Raw genomic sequence first — 17,508 nt, forward strand, 5'->3', positions numbered from 1 at the left:
ATATATTATATATATATATATTAGATCCATATATCTAATATATTATATATACATATATTAGATCCATAAATATATATGTACTTTTAGGACTGCTATATCAGAAGTAAATAAAGGGTTTGCTATTTCCCTGAATTTCCACTACACACATTTTAAAAGCAAAGTGGGTTTACTAGTGGTGACATTTTAAAACAGGAACATTTGGATGATTTGAAGTGAACTAATTCTGAGACTCAGTCATTACCATGGCAACACCAGGGTTCAGAAGTCTTCACATGGAGGCAATCATTGGGTACTCTCGTGTAAAACACAGATGATTTAGTCCTGCTTTTGTCAGAAAGGTTAAATGGATTCTTTTAATAAACTGGAAAATGTGCCAATACGTCCAATATCCCTGAAAGTAGATAGCACTAATGGTTCATCAAGCCTAAGTCTTCCCATCAAAGGGGTTTGACTTCCTTCAAAACGTGTGGGAGAGTCATTTCCCCCCATTTCTGAGATGGTATGTTGTTAGCCTTCCTAAAAGCAAAGAACACTCATTGATTCCTTTATTCAATTTTACAAATCATTCCTTGTGTATAACTTTTGCTAACAAAGCAAAATAAATTTCCTGCCTATCCATCCAAAATATTCCTGTATCACAAAGGTTAAGGAAGGGATAAGCATAAATGTTCCACTCTCCCCCTTGGTGGAGGAGGGTGAAGTGAGAAAAACAAAACAAAACAGAGCAGAAACTAAGACGCTTTGAGAAGGCTCTCACGACATTTTCTTGACTGAGGGTCATCACAGACAATGCCTTCTCCACTTATTTATTTGAACACTTAAGGAGAATAAAATTAACTCTTGGTATCTTTAACTGTTTTTAGGGTTAATTAGATTTTCTGTAACAACATACAAACATATGCAACTCACAGTCATCAAAGGTGATACCCGTTGGTGGTGGCGGGATGGAACAGATTTTAAGTGTAAAGCTGTGTGTAGACTGCTCTTGACCATGTAGTATTTCCAGAAGACCTTATCAAGTAAGAGGCTTTGCATAATTCTGTAACTGTGTGTTTAGAGCTTCCCGAGGAACCATCACAGATTGAGAGGCTCTGGGACATGAGCACAGCCATAGCTTCCAGTCTTTTCTATGTGTGTTATCTATGGGGTGGTCTTTATTCCAAGTGAATCATTTCCATCCTGTACACCAGTACATGTGCTGAGCACACTTTCATAGACCAAAAATAGAAGTGATGATTAACAAAATTCCTCCATAGGATTTATAGAGGATTGGGAAGAGAATTAGAAAGGAGGTTGAGTTCACCCCATGTGCATTTGAGAGGATTCAAGACTTGCCTTCCTCCAATTTACAGACATCCACTGAGAAACCACTGAGCACAAGTACAAGGCAGTTGCAGAAAAATCAGATAATGTCTGAGTCCCCATAGAGCAGGAAAGATGGTCATGCCATTTATGTATAGGCAAATAGTTCATTTTCAATATAAGAAGTGTTTAAAACAAAGTCTTCTATAGGACCAAACGATACTATGAGTTTTGGGAGTCAGGGAAGAAAAAATACTTTTTGCTTATTGACCTCTCTTAATGTAGTGAAACACAACTATCAAATCTTAGCAAGAAACGGGACACGGCCTTGTTACTCTTTTTCCACATCATGATATGGTTTCTGTGAGCCGGGAGTCCACAGATTCCTTATGGGGGCGAATCAGGTGTCAGCTGGGCTGTGTTGTCAGCTATGCAAGAATCCACTTTCAATCTCATTCAGGTTTGGGGCAGAATCAGCTTGCAGCTGCATGACTCAGAGCCTCAGGTGTTGCTGTTTGTTGACGAGATACGGGCCTTGGCGTGGGGATGCTCCCAACATGGCAGCTCACGTCATGAGGCCAGCGAGGAGGGTCTCTCTTCTGCCTACCAAGATGGAGCTTACACAGTACAACGCAAAGCCTAACCACTGGAGCGACATCCGTGAAGAACGAGGAAGTCAGCCGTCTCGCTTGCGTTCAAGAGGAAAGGACGTAAGCATGAGGGCCCCCTGGCTTCTATTCACCACACGATCTACGATCCCATTTTACAGAAACAGTGTCTGAAATGATGGCTTGCCAGAATTCCCATGGTGGAAGACAAACCCATCTTTAAACACTGTCTCTGGGTCTCTCTTGACCACTGCTCCTCCAGTGCAGGGCATGGAAGATAACCTTGAGTCACGACTCATGGAAAATGGTTAATGTTCTCCCAGATTCCTGAACAATTAATTCTTCACTTTCCAGAGTTCTTCCAAATATAGATTATTGGTGCTGCACTAGCAGTGTCCTGGAAACACTCAGCTTTTCAGTTCAGCTTTCTTTTTCCTATAATGAACTTGGTTATATATGGCTAAGTTTTAGATATAATTTTCAGTTTCAGCTTTCTTTTTCTTGTACTGAACTTGATTATATAGTGCTAAATTTTATATGGATTTAAAGCCAGAAAACCGGAACTCCTGGTGGCTAAGACCAAAGGATTTTAGTGTAAAGAGAGTGGAAATGGGATTGACCAAGTGGTATAAATTTTTCCAAATTTTGGCTTCCAACATCCTAATTTTATTTTGAATGGAATTGTTGGCATATTCCCAGTGTATCAAATAAGTAAATGTGATTTCTGATTCATTCATTCACTTAACATATTCATTGAGGGACAATTCTGACAGGCACATCTAGGAAGCTAAACTTGGACGTGATAAGGCTGCTGGCCCTCAAGTTGTTTTTGTTTTACTGGGGAGATAGGTAATAGCCAGCATATAATGTGATTGTGTGTGTATGTGTGTGCGTGTGTGTGTGTGTGTGTGTGTGTGTGTGTGTGTGACTTTAGGAAGTAGAAGTCGTCAGAAGAAAAATAAAACAAGATAGGTAGATAGAGAGTTCCCTGAGGGAAGGTAACCCTCTAATTAAAAAGCCAACTGAAGACGTTCCTCTTAAAAAATAGCATTTGAGCAGAGAGCTGGATGAAGTAGTGATAGAATGAGCTGCGTGTTGTTCTGGGGCAGGTATGTTTCAATAGAGGCAAACGCAGGCATTACCACCATGAAAGAGCAGACTGAAGTGGGTACAGCAGGTATAGACAACTCTTTTGAAATGTGTTGTGAAATCGTAGGAGAGGGTTTATAATCAGGGAAGGTTTTGTTGATGTTGTAGTTCTTACAATGAAAGGTATTACAACATATTTATGAGGATATAAAAATCATACCAAAGAGAAATAATACTTGATGAATTAGTGGAGTAAGTGAAAATGTCAAATGCAAAGGCCTTCAATAGGCACAAGAAGATGAAAGCCATTTCTCATACAGTATTAGATAGGAAGACAGGTTCAGACACAAGGAGCTTGGCAGCCTTGATGGAAGGTAATTCCCTAGATTTCTCCTGAATGCTTCCACTTTCTCAGTGAAATAAGAAGCTAAGCCATCAGCTGAGAGTGAGAGGAAGAAAAGATGATAGAGACTGGAGAAGAGAGACAAAGTTGAGAAATTTATTGTTTGTTAGTGAGAGAAAGACCAAATTAAAGGTAAGATTGCTGGACAGAGCCAAAGGTGCACTTCTATTTGTCCAACCAGAAATCTCAAAGGTAATTTGTCAGAATCATTGGGTATTTTCTTGTAGCCATATTTACCTGCTCTGGTCTAGCCAAGGTGGTGTTTGGCCAAGCTCATCCACTAGAGAGATAAGGGTCAAGGCAGCTGTGAGTATAGCCATGGGTGAGATTAGTGTGGGAAGGGGCCACTGGCAGAGGTGGGGGCACTACGAACAAGGGAAGGACAGGGAGTGAGAAATGCTGAAGGCCTTGAAGAATCGTGGAAGAGGCATCTAGGACGAGTTGCAGAGGCCAGTGGGGAGCTTTCTCAACTGGTCTTTCCCCTTTCCTGGACTGTCCACTCTGAATGGCCCTATGCACAACACCTATGACTCTCGATAGGGAAGAGGCTATTGTCAGTGTCTATTTTAACTGGGTGATAATAGTAGTAAAATAGTTGATAACAGGGTGTGTTGTCACCAGTGAATTAAAAAAAATGATAGAACCATCAGAAATCTGTTTTAAAAACAGCAGAGGTAAAAACAGAAAAAAATGTGCTTGTATCACAGGACTACCACACTCACCCTCAATGCCCTTTTCCTATCATTCCAAACACATACTAGAGACCACCTGTCCAAGACAGAATAGAGCAGTTACACTTTAGCAGAAACCTGAGGTCATTTTACACATCGAATCAAACCCCGTTCCCGTTGTGATGTACAAACACACATGCAAGCGCCAAACTACAGAGGCGAAAGAAGAGGTGAAATCTCAAAATCTGAGGATCTGACCGAAGAACTAGCTAGCCTGGAGAATAAACCTTTGAGTAAATGGAATGTTGATACACAACATATGAGTCTGAAATTCAAGCGAACAGGTGGGGATGGAAACATACATTTCAGAATGTAAATGTGAAAGTCATTAAAAGCTACAAGGCTCGGCCGGGCGCGGTGGCTCAAGCCTGTAATCCCAGCACTTTGGGAGGCCGAGGCGGGCGGATCACGAGGTCAGGAGATCGAGACCATCCTGGCTAACATGGTGAAACCCCGTCTCTACTAAAAAATACAAAAAACTAGCCGGGCGAGGTGGCGGGCGCCTGTAGTCCCAGCTACTCGGGAGGCTGAGGCAGGAGAATGGCGTAAACCCGGGAGGCGGAGTTTGCAGTGAGCTGAGATCCGGCCACTGCACTCCAGCCTGGGTGACAGAGCGAGACTCCTTCTCAAAAAAAAAAAAAAAAAAAAAAGCTACAAGGCAGAATGGAATTAGCATTAGAATGAGTGCAGGCAGAAACAAGAAGAGGCTCAAGAACCGAGCCTTTGGTGGCCCCGTGTTATAAGGATAAAGACAAAAAGGGGAAATAAACTGAGAAGGATCAGCCAGAAAGTATGAGGACAATCCAGGAAAGCTGGTGTCTTGAGTAGCAAGTGAAAAATGTATTGGAAGGAGAAAGAAATGGGGTCGGTATTCTATTCTTCTTCCTCGTTGCTACCTCCAGACCATTCATCTTCCATAAAAACTTGCATCTATGTACAATACTTCTACAGCACAGAAAGATGAAACATGGATGTGGATTTTGATTTTAGGTGTTAGAAACGTAGGGGTTGTTGAGTGCATTCATAGTAATAGATTCGATCCCAGAGTAGAGGTTGATTTTATTAGAATAAATCTAAGAGAAGAGTTGTAGGGAAAAAAACAAGTACAAGTAACTATTTCTTGGGGATTATTCTGTTTGAGAGTGGGGGAGGACATCGGCTGGAGAAGGATGTGGGTTAACATTATTTTTTTAAGATGAAAGAAACAAGAGCATGTTTATACACTGAAGGGAATGACTTATTAGTGAAGAAAAACGTGTGAATGCAGAGGAAAAATGGGAAACTTAATTGAATGATATTCATAAGTGGTTGAATAAGACAGAGTCTAATGCACTTTACGGGCTGGGCCCCAGAGAGGAGCATGACTGAGCCACCCACAGCAAAAGAAGAGAAGACGGAATGCACAGACCCATATTCAGTCCGTTGAGGGAGCCTGTAGGAATTTTCTGACTGGCTTCTATTTTCTATCTGAATCAAAAAAATCAAGAAACCAGTTTGGTGTGAGAATGGAGGAGGAGGTGTTGGAAGTTGGAGGAGAGGAAAGGTGTGAAAGAGAAATGTGAAAGAGGAGAGTGAACAGGAAATATGTTATGCGTGTAGTTGCCAGGAGGTATTAGGAGCCCTTTTGGGGTTAGTGATCGTGAACTTAAAGTTGGACCTGCCAGCATGGATGTGCGTATTTCTCCAGCCCTGATTAGTTCCATAAAAGGTTGTACAAATGTAGGTATGGAAGAGGCAGAAAGTTGGTTATACTCAGCCCGTGATGTATTTTTTTCCAAGCAACCATGATGAAGCGAGGGGAGGATAAACATTTGGGGTATACACCAGGTAGTAACTGTGCTTAGGGGCCATGGAAATTATTCTGCGTGAAGGGAAAAGTGAATTGGCAAAAGAGAGAGTAAAGGTATGGTAGGATTAAAGGGTTGTGGGTTCCTGTGAGGTCAAAGGGTTCTAGAGGGAGTGAACTAGGAAGATGGTGTTTGGAGAGAAGGATACCTGGTCCTTGGTCATGACCACAACTAGGAAATGACCATGGGATCCGTGGCTGAGTTGAGTGAGGACAAGCTTATGAAAGGAGGGGATTCCCAGGAACTGAGAGGCCTGGCTGTTGAAAGGATCACCTACACAAGAATTCAGATTACTAAGAATAATAGCAACACAGAATGGGATCTGATAGCTGGTAAATGAACAGCAGTAAGGAGCAGGAGGAAGAAGATGTGTGATATTCACAGCAGGGTTTTCATGGAGGGGACAGTGTCAGAAAGCGGGAATGAGAAGTAGGGAATCACGCACCTTCTCTCTAGGTTTAGTAGAAGCCTGTGAAACAGAAGCAGCCCCACCATGGAAGCAGACATCCAGCTTCCTTCCATTGCCAAGTGCTCCATTTCCTCTACAACCCCCCGGCCAAGTTCCTGAGAAATGAAATGTGGTTGTCCAAACATTTGTTTTGAATCTTGTCATGCCAGCTTGTAATGAATGACTCCTCTGTCATGCTGTCACCCACAGTTCCATGGTCTGGAGTTGAGAGTGGGAGCTAGGAGTGGCTGGGGGTTGTGATTTGGTTATGATTTGGTTTTGCTATCTATGACCCCATAGAGACTGCTGCCTTGTTAATTAATGTGAAATTCTTTTCAGAAAAAAATCCTGCAGTTAGGAAGTTATGTTGCATGTAAAAACATGAAAAATATTCTACATTTTTTTTGATAAAATATATTATACTACAATTCTGTTTTTCTACCCAATTAGTATCTGGCCAACATGACAGTATCTTGCTCAGAAACAGTCCAGTGAAAGGCAGTGTGTGAAACGAGAGTTCTACAGTGTTTCCTCCTTCCTTTGTCCTCCTGTTGGGACTTTTTGCATGCACAATGTTTATTTTGGCTAATCTTTAGTGGTAGCCTGTTAAGGCTGTGCCTCCAATGCTTCCAAACACTCAGATTGTTTATGGAGCATAAGAGCGATCACAATTAACTTGATTTGTATCTTTCTTAAATAGGGAAACATACTTAGCTAGAGACCAAGTAACTAAAACCAAATGTAATTGGAGTAATGTGTTTACAGCACACTTTTAGCAAAAAGAGATATTTACTACTTTCCAACTCAACACACACACACACACACACACACAAATGTTCACACTGTATGCACATCCTACCACACATACACATAAAAGATTTAAGTGCTAAAAACAAAACAAATCAAAACAGTTATTTAATTACATAACTTTAAGTCTGCTGTACGATACAATGAATCTTGAAGTCTAGAATGTAAGTTTGGAAACTTAATCCTCAAAAAGAGTATAATCACTACATTTCCGTTGTTTAAGTCGGAAAAAGAACAAATGGAAGCAAATAAGAAAAGATGAAAACAGAATGCTGAGCTGTATTAAGTCATAGTACGTTAAACATACTGTTTCTTTAACAATACTATGTTTCATTGCAAGTTGTTGCACAAAGACTGTCATAGGAGCTAAACTGTGATGCGTTTTAATGAAGATATTGCATGGAATGCTAGCTGACTTCCTCTTCATATATTTGAAATTCTTTGCGGAATTACAACTTGTAATCGGAAACAGAACACCTGTTCTGGTCTAGACTTGTAGAAAAAACTGAATATTTATTCAATATTTCTTTACAGACAAATGAAATATATAACTGGAAAGTCAAGAGTTTGTGTATATGGTGCGGATGGAAACTTAGAGCTGATACTTAGAAGCCAAATAGGTGCGCAGCTCTGATCCTAACTTAATATATTCTTCTCTCCTTGCAGGGTGCATTGACTGGGAGCCTCAGGCACTCCTCCAGCAGGAAGTGAACTAGGATGCAACATCTGTTCTTTGTGCTCATCTAACATATATCCTTTGCTTCTTTTAGTTGTAGTTCAGTAGTAAACCTAAGTAAATGCAACCTCGAACCAAGATCAAATTGTCATTTCCCCCAACCATCCAGCCTAGGTAAGCCATGTGTTTGTTCCCTGACGTCACTTGTAAAGCAAATGAAATACATATGCAGAGCTTTTGCTTACTATACTAGTGGAGTCTGAACATTGTACAAGCAAGTGCCTGCCAATTGCTTTAGGTGTTGCTGAGAAGTATAACAGTGGCCTGAGAACTGTGAAAAAGGGCACTTTCCATAATGACTTTGAACGGTAACATTCTGTTGAATAAGTTTGGGAAATAAGCATCAAGGCTCTTTCTTTTTGTGGAAGACAACAATTGGATCTTACTTTTCTACTTATTCTCTTGCAAATGAAATTGGTGAAATAAACACGTGAATCACTTAGTACTATTTATTTCCATTTGTCATGGTGGTTTTAGCTCGTGGAATCTCATTAGCTTTTCTCCCCATCTGCCATTAGCCTTTGTTCCTCTGCTGATATGTAACAACAATCTTTTAAATGTATTTGGTTTGTAAACATGGGATTTTTGTCTTGTGTTTATGCTACTGACTTTCATGTTAGACCATAAGAAATAATAACTAGAATTGTTATATAGAATAAGCAGTAATAGACCGGGTGCAGTGGCTCACGCTTGTAATTCCAGCACTTTGGGAGGCCGTGGCAGGTGGATCACGAGGTCAGGAGATCGAGACCATCCTGGCTAACATGGTGAAACGGCCTCTCTACTAAAAATACAAAAAATTAGCCAGGTGTGGTGGCGGGCGCCTGTAGTCCCAGCTACTCGGGAGGCTGAGGCAGGAGAATAGTGTGAACCGGGGAGGCAGAGATTGCAGTGAGCTGAGATCACGCCACTGCCCTCCAGCCTGGGTGACAGCGAGACTCCGTCTCAAAAAAAGAAAGCAATAAAAACTAGAATTGTTATGTAGAGCAATAATCACTAGAATTGTATACAGAATTGTTCCTTTTTCATTCACTTATTTATAACTGTTCATTAGAACTAAGGCAATAGTTATATTCAGTAAATTAAAGACTACATAACATTTCCTAATGCAAAACAGTGAGGACATCCCACTAACTATCACAGTCGTCTATGAAAGTTTTCAGACTACTTGGTTTCATTGAAATGTTAATAATAGCTTTTTATTTGTTCATAATAACATCTCTTACATGATTCCTTTTGTTGTTCACTCAAGCAAACCAATATCCAAACATCAAGGTACCTTCAGACAACAACTCTGAGAGTCGTTCCCAGAAAAATTACATGCGGTAAAATTGTCTTTAAAAGAGAAAATATGCAAGGTCTCACAATGTTTAATTCTAACGTAAGCAAAGAACAAAATTTTGACCTTTAAAAAATTAACTCACTAAAAAAAAACTTTCCCACCTTTGTCTCCCAATTCATTACGAAGAAGCAAAAAGAAGCCAAACTATTGAAGCTAGTCCCCTGCAAGGAGACACTCTTTTATTGGGTGATTTTCCAAAAAATCCCTGGAAATCTGTGGTCTTAAAAATGTACGACCTAAGTATATCAATCAGAATGAGCATTCCTGAGGTTGATTTCAAATTTGTGAATAAACAGATAAATATTTGTCAACAATTTCAAATTTCTAGATCTTGAAATGTTTTTGATATACTGAAGAAGACAAATTATCAGTATTTCTTCATCGACTGTTATATACTTTTGCTAATGTGAATGTTTTAGAGGACAAAAGGAAGATGGTGCAGAGACAATTTTTTATAACTTTTTCCCCACCATTGCCAGCAGTCTATGATTTCTTTTTTATGTCCATTTATTTGGCAGGAGTTGCTAATTTTATTGTTGCCATTTTTTTTTCCATGAAGAGCTGGAAGATAAAGCTATTCTTTAGTTTTCTTATCTGCAAATGGCATCCCATGGGTCCTTAGCAAAGCACAAAAATGAATTTCAGATACCTGCCATTATTCTGCTGCTGTCCTTAAAATAACCTTCAAAGTTGCAAATATTCTCATCCAAAATGGGATGCAGATTCATGACCTAGTCAAGAGATTAGTGAAATACTTAAACAATTGGAAAAAATCATAGCTGCAGTCACAGTATTATCTATATAATAGACCATTTAATCAGGAATGAAACAACAGGCATATTTTGAATATGGAGGAATTCGAAAGAATCACATGTCCTAATTTCAATGCCTATTACTTAGCTACAGTAATTAAAGTAATGTGTTACTGGCACAAAGACAAACAAATAAAACAATGGAAAAGATGAGAGAGCCTAGGAATATACCTTCACTTATATGATTAAATTATATTTGATAAAATTGCCAAGACTACTGAATGTGGAAAGGGTAGTGTCTTCAACAAGTGATGCTGGAAAACTAGATATTCACATGGAAAAGAGTGAAGTTGGAACTTTATCTTTCACTATACACCAAAATAAGCTCAAAGTGGATTAAAGCCCTAAGTATAAGACCCAAAACTATAAAATTTCTAGATGAAAATATAAGGGAAAACCTTCATGACGTTGGACTTGGCAATAATTTCATGTCTATGACACTAAAATACATACGACAAAAATTAAAAATAAACAAATGGGATGACATCAAACTGAAAGTTTTTGTAACTAAAGGACTCAATAAGCAGAATGGAAAGACAATCTATGGAATGGGGGAAAATATTTGCAAGTCATATATTTGATGAAAAATTAATGTCTGGAATATATAAAGAAATACAATGCAACAACAGAAAATAATAAAACACTAATTACAAATTGCCAAAAAACTTGAATAGACATTGCTACAAAGACGATATATTAATAGCTAGCAAACATATAAAAAGTACTCAACAGCACTAATCACTGAGAAAAGTAAATCAACAAGATATCAACAAGATATCACGACATGCCCATTAGGATGGCTACTATGTAAAACAACATCAACAACAAAACAAACAAACAACCACAACAGAAATCACAGAAAATGAATCTTGGTGAGGATGTGGAGAAATTGGAATTCTCTTGCACTCCTGGCAGAATTGTGTAATGATGCAATCATCATGAAAAACAGCATAGAGTTTCCTTAAATAATTAAAAAGAGAACTAGCATATGATCCAGCAATCTCATCTTTGGGTACTTATCCAAAATGATTGAGAACAGGGACCTGAAGAGATATTTTTACATCCATGTTCTTAGCAGCACTATTTGAAATAGCCAAGATGTGTAATAACCACAAAGTCTGTGATGGATACATAAAGCAGAATATCATTCAGCCTTAAAAAGGACAAAAATCCTTTGCTACAACATTGAGAAACCATCGGGACATTATGTAAAGTGAAATATGCTAGTCACAAAATGACAAATATTGTGTGATCCAATGTACATAGTATTAAAAAAGTCCAAGTTATAAAAACAGAATGTGGAATGGTGGTTACCAGAGGCTGTGGGCAGAGTAGAACAGGGCTGCTTAATAGGTATAAACTGAAATTTGCAAGATGAAAATGTATGGAGATGTGTCTCACCACAATGAGAATATACTTAACATTACTTAACTGTACACTTGGAAAATGGTTAAGATGGTAAATTTTATGTGTTTTCTGCCACAATAAAGAAATAGAAATATATGAAGTAAAAACTGATAGAACTGAAAAAAAGAACTAGACAATTCTTCAAATATGTGCTGATATTTTAACGTTCAGCCTTATTAACTGATAAAAGAAATAGAAAGTTACTAAGAATATAGAAGACTTGAACAACTATATCAATCAAATTAATCTACTTGACACCAAGAATACTCCTTGTAACAACATAGGATTTCACATTATTCTCAAGTTCACATGTAACATTTACCAAAATAGACCATATTATGGACAATAAAACAGGTCTTAATTTATTTAACATGATTCATACCACATAAGATATGTTCTGTGATGAAAGTAAAATTAAATAAGAAATAAATAGCAGAAAGATATATGGACATTCCTGAATTATTTGGGTATTACATAACATACTTCAAAACAATCCATGTGTCAAATAACAAACCAAAATGGAAATATTAAAATATGTGAACTGAATGAAAATAAAAATGCATCATGTCAGAATAAGTAGGATACCACTGAAGCAGTGCTTAGCTGAATATATAGTACTAAACATCTATATTAGAAAAAGAGCTCCGAATTATTCACTTCACCTTCCAACTTAAGAAACTAGGAGAGAATCACCAAATTAATCGCAAAATATATAGAATAAATAAAACAGTAAATATCCGATAGTAATCAATAACAAAAATACAAACAATAGAGAAATTCAAAAAAGTAAAGATAAATCTTTGAGTCAATCAATAATTAATAAATCTCTAGCCAGAATTATGTGAAAAAAAGCACCAAATTTCCAAAGAATGGAAATGGCATTACTAAAGATCCATAGATATTAGGTAATAAAAAACAACATTGTAAACAACTGTATGCCAGGAAATATGACAACTTCAAAAAATGAACACACTTATTGAGAAAATACAACAATAGTCACTCAAGAAGAGTTAGATTACTTGAAGTACTCTACATTGTAGTTAAAAACCTGCCCCCACCAAAATTCCAGACCCAGATGATTTCGCTGATGAATTATATCAAATATTTTTGGAAAATGACAACTCTACCCAAGTTTTCCCAGAAAATTTAAAAGGGGGAACCACTTCCCAACACATTTTGTGGCCTGGATTTACTCTGATATCATAACCAGACAATTATATTCATAGAAAATAAAGCATAGACTAATATTCATCATGAGCAAAATGAAGAAGTTCTAACAAAATTATAACAAATCAAATTCAACAATATACAAAATAATGACATATAAAAGTAGGAGATATTTATTCTAAGAATTAAGGTTTGGTTTTATGTTTGAAAATTAATCTGAAATTACACACATTTATAAACTGAATTTCCTGATAAGTGTTCTTAGAAGAGTTAAGATAGACACATCTCAATCTGAAAAATGGCATGAGAAATGCCTAGAGCTAACATCAAACTTAGTAGCGAAAGATTGAAACTTTTTTCACTAAGGTGAGGAGCAAAACAGATTCAACTCTCACCAGTTTTATTTAACATTTTACTGGAATTTTAGTCAATGAAATCAGGAAAGAAAAGAAAAAAAATCACCAAGATTGGAAAGGAAGAAATAGTACTATATGTACTCATTAAAACTCTAGGCTGTGTTTTTTGGAAATTAGTGAACTGTTTCCAAAATAAATATAGAAATGCAAAGCATCTAAAATAGAATATGTTCAATAAAAAAGACAAAGTTGTACACCTAACATTATTAGATTTCAAGACTTATCATATGATGACAAATATGAGACCAAGAGAATAAATAGATATTCCAGAAGTAGATCTATACACTTACGAACAATTAATTTTTGACAAAGTTTTACAGAAGATTAAATGGAAAAAGGTTAGCCTTTAAATAAATGGTGCTCGACTAATTGGATATCCATATGTAAATAATGCATCTCTAATTCATACCATGCCTTATGTAAAATATTAACTCAAATAAGATTTAAGAGTTAAGTCTAAAACTACAGAAATTCTAAACAGAAATAAGTTATTTGTGACTTTAGATAAGGCTCAGATAAATAATAGAATAAATTGATATGTTGTAATTCATCTAATTCATCAAAATTGAACTGCCCTTCCAAAGGTACCATGAATGAAAAGACAAGCTGCAGACTGGGAAAAACCATTCATCAAGCTATATGTGTAACGTCTAATAAAGAACTTGCATTCAAAATATTTTAAAAAATATTCTCAAAACTTAAAATAACAACCCTATTAAAAGATGGGTAACTGATTTGAATAGACACTTCATCAAAGAAGCCATGTGGATAGCAATAGGCACATTAAAAGATGTTCAATGTACTTAGTTATTAGAAAAAGTCTAAATGAAGTGCACAATGTGACAGCATTATACACCTATTTGAATCAATTTCAAGACACTGTCCACACTAAATTTGGTGAAGAATCCTGAGAGAACTGGAATTTTCACACTACCGGTGAGAAGATAAAGCCATGGAGTTACTTTAGAAAATAGTTTGATGGTTGCTTAACATTTTAAATACATACCTACCTAAGGATTTATTGATTCCCATTCTAGGTGTTTCCCCACCGGAAGTGAAAGCATATGTCCATGCAAATATTTGTACATACAAATTCATACCAGTTTTATTTTTAACAGTGCAAATTAGGAAACAACCCAAATGTTCATTAACAGATGACTGAATATAAAAACTGTAGCACACCCATGTGATGAAATACTACCAAGCAGCAAAAATGAAGGAAGTATTGATACACTCAACTATGTGAATGAATCTCAAAAAACAAACAAAAAAAATCATTCTAAATGAACTAAGTTAAACAACAAAAAGTACACTATATAGTTCCATTTACACAAAGTTCTAGGAAATGTAAGGTAATAGATAAGGCCAGGAAGTAGGTCAGTGGTTGCTTTGGGAAGGGGCAGCCAGTATCAGTTTTAAGGGGTGAACATATGCCAAAACCTATTAAGTGGTACATTTTAAACATGTAAAATTTATTTTGTATCCATTTTTTCTTAATATAGCAGTTAACAAAATGATAATTTTAACTACATTTATGACAATATTTTGGTCTGTGCTTCATGAACAATTAGCTGAATGATGGCTCAAAAATCTCCTTTTGACATGTGATCAGATGAAAGAAGATAGTAGATGCTGCAACATGTGTGCCAGTGGAGAATTTGTAATTCTTGCCACATAATGTAACTTAAAGTTTACCAAGAGACTATCTGGTTTAATGTAATAACCAAATGATCTTTTAAAGACATTCATACTCTCACTCACTCTTCTGCACTCATCAAATATTTAATTAGAGGCATGCTTTCTGAAACGTGTATGCATATTATGTTCTAAAAAATCAGATGCAAATTTTGTCTTTATGCTCTCATAGAAAAGGATGTTACACAAAGTATATACAAACAACGAAGTCGTTTTAAATCCTTAAAATACATAATAGAGAGCTTGATACACAGGATATACTTAACAACAATATCACATCATAAACAAGAGTGATCAAAGGATAGATCCAGTATCATGGGGCGTTTAGAGAAGGAAGATCTGTGTGTGTGTGTGTGTGTGTGTGTGTGCAGAAAGAGTATATTTGAGGGGAAGTACTGAGTGTCTAGAAAGCTTCCTGAATTGGATGACTTTGTGAACCAACTGAACACTGCCCTACAGCACAGGACTACAGGTAATATGAAGATGAAGCTGGGTAAATGGATCAGAAGAAGAAAAACAGATTTAGGTCTGAATTTTATATTTTCCTTTTTTTTTTTTTTAAAAAAATTGATTTCCCCTTCCTCTTCATTGTAATCTTCATTAGTAGAATAGAAAATAAATTGAAAATAAATAATTAAAATGACAGTTTTATGGCATACATCAAAAAATGGAGATTTGTAAATTAATTATATATGAGAAGATAGCTACCTGCTCTTAAAAAATAAGAAAAAAGTACACAGCCATCACATAAAAAGTTTCCCATACCAGCTTTTTTCATAACTTGCACAGCTTCTTCCTTTCATCACTGGACTCAGTTTTCCACTGTCCTGACTCCAGTTTAGGATACAGTGCATTCAGTGCAGTTTCTAGCCATAAACTCTAGAGTATAGAAAAAGATTCACATTACTCTGGGCATTTGGTTCAGGAGTTTACCTTGGGTTTTAGGTTGGATGTTTTTACTCGCAAATGTTTATAAACCTGCTACTCCATGCAACTCACTGTTCTAGCACTAGATGAGAAATGCCAAAGAGTGAAAACACTTTCACCATCAATGGAGACTGCAGTAGACAAATACAGATGGTAGAGATAACACACCTACAATGTCGAAGAGGAAAAAAGTACTGAGTAAAGAACAGGCTCACTTCAAGGTTTTGCTTGCACCTTGTGGAGGTTCTAATTCCTTTTGCATCTCCTAGAGGTGTTTACTAGCTTCTATATGCATGTATTACCACACCATGAAGTAGTGTCTATATACTTGAGAGATGATACTTCATGCTTCTATTTCTTAGGACTCTTTTTTAAAGGTTTAATGTTTGAAAATGTTAGTAGGTGTTATACGACTGCATATGTTAAGTGAATGTCCCTTGCGTAGTTGAATGGTGTGGGAGTGCACTGTTAAACCATCTGGTTGGTCCAGTTGAAAAATCCCTCTTACTTGATGAGATGGGGATGTAGGCTGAGGAGCTGGCCTGGTTGAAGAGCTGTGGGAACACCCTCCTCCTTCCTTCCTTATTTCTTCTGAGGTGGGAATGTGATGCTCCAAAACACATTTCCTCTCTTTTCAGTTCCTTCTGTCTTTTTCTTAAGCTTAATAGTTCTGTGTTCTGGAAACTATTTCATTGGTTTTTGATTTTATAGTCCTCTCTTTAGTCAAATGTACACAGCCAAGGGTACTGAGGAGTAAACCAAAGTAGAACAATGTTACACCCCTTTCAAATTCATTCACACCTTCACCAGAGTGATGTTTCACAGGTTTTAATATTATCAGGTGACTTTCCTATGTAAAAGCACCTACTCACTCTCCATGACAAAGTCCAGCTCTTTGGCATAGCTTGTCCATATCCTTACCTCCCTACCTTTCCAGGTGTCTTTCCCATAGCCTTCTTTGTAGAATTCACTGCAGCCATACTGCTTTCCTAATGGCCTAACTGCCTTCCTTCTGCCTGCCCAAAAGTTTACCAGGCTCACTCGTGCCTTTGCTTCCTTGGATGCCTCCCTAGATCACGTTTTTACCTCCCTTGTTCATCTGGTTCTCCCCACCCTCCTACTTCAAGACTTGTCCTTCTAGGTCAGCAAATCTGGAGAGCTTCTCCTCTTGCTCTAGGGTGAGCCAAGTGCCTCTTTGCTCCCTTTGCCCAGTGTACACACTCTTGAAGCAATGTGTGATATTATGTTACTCTGTTAAATCACAGGTTATATCTTGGCATCTGTGACTGGCACATAACAGGCACTCAGTAAGTATTTATTGGGCTGAAGTGAAATAAATAGTGTTTTAGGTAATCAAGTACAAAGCAGAGGTTTAAGAGACTAAATAGCTCAGTGTGATCATCTGTGTCATAGATTGTAGTAAAAATAACCTGTGAAAAGTGACTGATTATTGACAGGTAGCCTTGGGTATGCAGCTCAAATAGGCATTATAAAATAAAAAAGCATAACATTCCTCGTATTTTCAAAAAAACCTTCTGGCTTACTCAAAAGGTAAGTGTTCTTTAAACAACTTCAATGGAAAAGGAGTTACTTCCAAATCCTTGTAGAACTCCTTCTCAAGCCTGGAATAAAGCAAGGTCTACAGAGACAAAGTATAAATAAAACCATGATGCTGAGCTGGTACCACTATTGGGCTGCTAAGCAGTGCTAAGCATTGCCTTCAGATGAGTTACCTAGACAGATTCCACAACTATAAAGTGAGACGAATAAT

At 37.2% G+C, this 17,508-nt stretch overlaps 1 long non-coding RNA gene across 1 annotated transcript in view; it reads right to left on the reverse strand.

Annotated features, from left to right (window-relative positions):
• LOC108522640 (uncharacterized) overlaps positions 1 to 16,755 on the reverse strand; it is a 20,897-nt gene extending 4,142 nt beyond the window's left edge. The window contains exons 1-2 of the long non-coding RNA XR_001883555.1: positions 16,667 to 16,755; positions 15,953 to 16,483 (exon numbers count right to left, since the gene is read on the reverse strand). This is a non-coding gene — a long non-coding RNA (uncharacterized LOC108522640). The remainder of the gene's footprint in view (positions 1 to 15,952; positions 16,484 to 16,666) is intronic.
• Between the last annotated feature and the right edge of the window lie 753 nt (positions 16,756 to 17,508).

Source organism: Rhinopithecus bieti, unplaced genomic scaffold (genome assembly GCF_001698545.2).
Source record: "Rhinopithecus bieti isolate Rb0 unplaced genomic scaffold, ASM169854v2 scaffold_64229, whole genome shotgun sequence".
Lineage (NCBI taxonomy): Eukaryota > Metazoa > Chordata > Mammalia > Primates > Cercopithecidae > Rhinopithecus > Rhinopithecus bieti.